Here is a 6,000-nt window from a genome sequence, read left to right as displayed (position 1 = left end):
GCCCGACCTCTTTAAATATTTATTGATATACTGGAGGCATAGATGACAAGAGCAATCCTGCTGTATCTGAGAACGATTCTCTCTCTCTCTCTCTCTCTCTCTCTCTCTCTCTCTCTCTCTCTCTCTCTCTCTCTCTCTCTCTCTCTCTCTCTCTCTCTCTCTCAGATCAAGTAGTTCACCTGTGGACACTAGGGGCAGACTTGAGCACTTGAGCAATGAAATGTTTAAAAGAGTTTTAGTCAGAGAAAAGTGCTGTAAAGTCTTCACTCAGATGAAACGTTTGTTTGTAGCAGGGCTGTTAGGTGTTCCTTCCTTATATCTAAGATAAATTAAGATTTAAGCCATTCTCGACTCCACATTCAAAAACTGTTTATTTTAAGGTTTACTTTATCTTCCACCAGAACATAATTTTGGGCAAAAGATAATCTTATATCTTTATTTTTTTGTTTAATATTCTCCTATAAAATTTCTATTGACATGCAATGCACGGTGACCTCTGTCCAAGAGTGTATCTGAGCATGCAAATTTAATAAGTGTTTATTTGGCATCGCCGGCCTGTAATTAGGTTAATGCTGCAGCCGCACTGCACTGCTCTCCTACAGGTCCATTCTCCTCACCTGCTCATGCGGAAAGCACCACAGATGGACTTGGCACTACCCGTCGCCCCCTGGTCATGCCCACTTGGGCCTTTTAGACACCTTGCGTGCCTGCCTTAGCTTGCATGATGCCAATGTCCAGCCCTCTAACTGACACCAGCTGGCAGCAACGGCATAGAAAGTGCAGCTGAATGTCTGATTGTCTTTAAAGTTGTAAGATTTGCTTTAAACCAGTATGACTTTTGCAATTCAATGCAATTCATGACTTTTTACAAGTTGATTAATCGTATGAATTTACAATCTCATTTGTACATTTTAGTACAACCTGCTTTCACCACAGTGATGTTAGTTTTAGGGCGGGGTTATGGGTGGGGCTTCATAATTGCTTGGGGTTTGTTTCCAAAAATAATACGATTTATAACATTTACTTTGTTCAAATGCAACTATGTGAAATACATAAGAATTCTTGTGAAACCAGGACTTTCTTTTATCCAAAAACGCAAAAGAGAATGTATTGGGCACTCATGTCCCTGCATTTATAACAGATAGAGCTGAATAAAGCTATAAAGATTCAAACAGATGCAAATGCACCATGACATAAAAGTGAGCCATACTACTCATACATTATATTCAAAACAAATTAAAGTCATACATGTTTAGAAGGACACTAGGGAAAATTATACTTTTAAAGGAATAGTTCCAAGCGTGCTGCACAAGCCCTAAAAAAAGTGAAGCCAAAACGTCTCGATCGCCCCCCAGTGACTGGTCCCAGTATAGGTCATAAACCCCGCCTCCCCATGTTATTCAGTGGGACTTGAGACCAACTAAACAATTTAATTACACTTCAATTCTCTTTTTTCTGAAGCTGGTTTCTGTCATTGTAGTTTTTATCAGGTTGTTGTAAATTCAAGTGTTTGTTTTTAAAATAAGTTTGTGTTTAGTTAGTTATTTAATTATATAAAAACAGTGGTGTCACGTCATGATTGACAGCTGTGATATCGTGTGATATGCGCATTCTGCGAGGGCGGGGCCTTGCTTTCGCGGCTTTACTTCCTGCTCACTACTGTGCATGACTGGTCCCGAAATTGCTACTGCGCAGACTCAAGAACCAAGATGTCAGCGCTGAATCGGGACACTGACGGCTTCACTTTTCACCAATGGAAGAGAGCGAATGGGCGTCGTCCATCTTTTTTTACAGTCTATGGATAGTTCACCCAAAAATTAAAATTCTGTCATAATTTACTCGCTTTCATGTTGTTACAAACCTATATAAATTTTGTTAATCTGATGAACACAAAGGAATATATATTTTGAGAAATGTTTGTAACCAAACAGTTCGTGGACCCCATAATACTTCCATAGTATTCTTTTTTCCTACTATGGAAGTGAATGGGGTACACGATGGGTTTGGTTACAAACATTTCTCAAAATATCTTCCTTTTTGTTCATCAGAACAAAGAAATTTATACAGGTTTGTAACAACATAAGGGTGAGTAAATGATGACCGAATTTTCATTTTTGGTTCAACTATTCCTTTAAATCACCAAATGTTGTCCATTGTACAAGATACTCAGGCCAAGCTTTTCTAATACAATACATTTCTCTCTGTCTACTTCCTTTATATCAATATACTGCCTTGTTTCTCTATCCCTCACTGAATTTGTCTTTTTGTAAGTTTTCGTGAATGTCAAGCTCCCACACACTTCCTCACACCCACTCCCTCCATGCAGCAGCTGTGTGTGGTCTGTTTCTTACTTCCTGCTCTGGCTCCTCACTCAGGGCCTTTCCCCTCAACACACACACACACAAAACAAAATCACATGAACTTCAAGAACACATATACAGTCACATGCCCAACACACCATCGCAAAAAACATTAATTGCCATGCACCTCCTTGTATGTTTGCAGCATAAAACAGTTGAGCATATGGATCTAAATGATGCTGTCTGAAAGCGAATCCTTTATGTTATGCAACAGGTAACCCAGTAAGTCAGTATTTAATGGCTCCATTAGATACTTTATACTGTAATAATTAACTTTCAGTGACCTTTGGTACAGACGTAAATTGGCACAAGCCCCTTTTATTCAAGTAAAAACACTTAGCTTCTGCATCAAGGGTCAATTTGCTTCTCAATCTTACAATGACAAGCAAATGACTATTGTTTAAATCTTCATTTCATTTTGCTTAAATATTTTCACATATTATCATTATTATTATTATTACACTGTAAAAAATTTACTGTAATTTTGCAGCTGGTTGCCAGTAACTTACTGTAGAAGATAAAGTCTAAAAATGTTTCATGTTCATTTAACTTTGAACAAAATGTTGCCAGTAAATAACATAAATGTAAAATCAATCTACGGTAAGTTACTGGCAGCTAGTAAGTTACTGTAATTTCTACAGAATTTTTTTACAGTGTATATACTGTTTAAATAATTACGGTCCAGTGCTCGCAACTGAGGTTTGTTTAAATAAATAGCCAAAACAGCTTGACTCGGCAGCTAATAGCAGTTTTCATGGTTTTGTTAATTATTATTAAAAACTAATAATTGCAATAAATTCAATCATGGTTTTACACCACATTTAATCATGACCCAATTCCTCAATCTGTGGAATATATTTACACTTTACATTATGTTACTGTTAAAGGGACACAGCAAAAGCCACACTGTCAAATAAAGTGTTACCACATATTCTACTTAGAGGTGGGGTTGGGTTGCTGCCGTGTACAATTCAAATTCCAGCCAGTGGGGACAGTCATATGCTGGTGTTTGTGTATGTGTGCGTTACATAAATGTGCAACTGCTTGTGTGTCTGCTGAGCTGGGCTTGTGGTTGGTGGAGGGTAGGTGTGGCTTCTTTCCCTCCGTGGTCACAGTAGAACAAGATCATTCAGTTATTTGCACAAAGCCAACCTGAAGGGGGGGGGAGCATGCACTCTCTCTCATTCTACTATATTTTCTCTGCCTCTACAGAAACAAGAAAGACTGTCTACTTGAACTAGCATAATCAAATTACAAATGCAGCTGCATGGGCATTGTTTATTCAATTTAAATATAAAAGATTGTTGTGTGATATTCTGGCAAAGCAAGTAGGGAGCCAAATTCCTACAGCATTTACAAGCAGGATGAAGATCCTGGGAGATGCCCAGCACCAGTGAGAGAAGGAGATGGGGGAGGGGAACACCAGCATGGCCTTTTGGACAGGTGTGTCAACTGGGTCACAAATAAGAGCAAAGCAGAAAGTCACAGTGGTGTATTTTTGGCCTTGACTTCTTACTATAAGCACAAAAGAATACGCCCCCACTAAAATAACATATATAGTAAAGAGCAAATAAAACACTAAAGTGAACATTATAGTCTATAGCAAGGGTCTCCAACCTTTTTGTGAGCAAGGGACCCCAAAATGGATAAAACAACCTGGAGGCCTAATTTTTGATATAGTTTACTCAAAACTTTTTTTGATTTTATTTTATTTTACTTGTTAATATGTTTTATTATTGTTTAAAATGTTAAAGGTGCAGTGTGTGATTTTGAGAAGGATCTCTTGACAGAAATGCAAAATAATATACAAAACTATAATATCAGTGGTGTATAAAGACATTTCATGTTTATTATGTTTATTACCTTAGAACGAGACCTTTTTATACATCGAGGGACCCCTTACATGGATGTCGCCATTTTGTGCCGCCATTTTTCTACAGAAGCCCTTAACGGACAAATTTTTTACTAAAAGTTGTCTCTGACAATGACATGTTTGTCCGGTGGTGGCTACCGTAGCTTCTCTATGTGTTTCAAAAGCGAGGGGTACGCAATGGACTAAGCCGTTGGTTGCAATTCGCAACCTCACCACTAGATGCTGCTAAGATTTACACTGCACCTTTAACATACATAAACCAAGCCAAAGTAATATAAAAAATATGTAATAAATAAATAAATATTACAATTGAGATTATTAATAGAATGTGCTTTGGCGGGCACCTCACTGACTCTGTATGGGCTACCACACGTTGGAGACCCCTGGTCTGTAGTTCACAAACAACTTTATAATCTAACTTATTTTTGAGTGATCTTTTATGTTAAAGGGATATTTAATCCAACAATAATTTTACATTTTATTTTAAACCTGTATACCTGTATAAGTGCTTTATTTTGTTGAACACAAAGAAGGTATTTTGATAAGTGATGGTATATGCACAGCAGACTGTACCCATTGACTGCCATAGTATTTGTTATTCCTACTATGGAAGTCATTGGGTTCACTTTGTGTGCTTACCATCATTTATTAAAATGTCTTATTTTGTGTTTAAAGGTGCCGTGTGTACATTTTAGCGGCATCTAGTGGTGAGGTTGTGAATTGCAACCAACGGCTCAGTCCACTGCTCACCCCTTGCTTTTGAAACACATAGAGAAGCTACGGTAGCCACCACCGGACAATCATGTAATCGTCGGAGACAACTTAGTAAAAAAGTTTGTCCGTTAAGGGCTCCTATAGAAACATGGTGGCACAAAATGGTGACTTCCATGTAAGGGGACCCTCTGTGTATGTAGATAAAAACGTCTAATTCTAAGGTAATAAACACATAACGGTTCATTATGAAAGGTCTTTATGCACCCCTGATAATATAGTTCTGTATATTATTTTGCATTTCTGTCAAGAGATCCTTCTAAAAATTACACACTGCACCTTTAACAGAATAAAGGTTTAAAACAATGTGAGGCTTTAAAAATGCAGGATTTTACTATATTGGTTCAACAGTGAAAATTGGACATTGTATAATAAAATTTTCATTAAAAGATCTAAAAATGAAAAGAAATATCCTCTCATAAAAGATTACATATACTGACAAATTGTGCACAATAAGTGCATAAATTTGCATTAAAAAGTAAATAAAGTTTAGTAAAATCGCTCAACGCACCTTTAAAGCTATCTTCTGGTAGTGCAAAGCTGCAATTAAAAAAACATGCAAACATTATTTGGTCCAGTTTGACCCATTTCTTCACATGGACTAAACTAAACCATAATGAACATTAAGAGAAAACAATATACTAACTACAGAAATTAGTCAGCTTTATAAGTGCTTACTGGAAACAATGCAGTGTGAGACACAAATCTTTCTTTGGCATCTGCACACGAAACATGAAACTTATTAAGAAGCCTGACTTTTGAAAGACTATAAAGTTAAAATAAGCCCTTCCTGATAGCTCAGGACTAGTTAGATTGGCTAAAATATTTGATGCAATGATAAAAACCAACTTGATATATTACAGAAAAAGCTGCTTATGTAAAAAGAAAAAAATTAAGTTGGTCATTGTGAAATCTTACATGAGGCATACTGATTTACTACTCTCACAGAGCAGCACAAAACACAGAAAAGAACTGTCCTGAGATCAGTTTGGCCAT

The sequence above is a fragment of the Misgurnus anguillicaudatus genome, chromosome 11 (assembly GCF_027580225.2).
Source record: "Misgurnus anguillicaudatus chromosome 11, ASM2758022v2, whole genome shotgun sequence".
In the NCBI taxonomy this organism is placed as follows: domain Eukaryota; kingdom Metazoa; phylum Chordata; class Actinopteri; order Cypriniformes; family Cobitidae; genus Misgurnus; species Misgurnus anguillicaudatus.
This window is presented reverse-complemented; position numbering follows the sequence as displayed.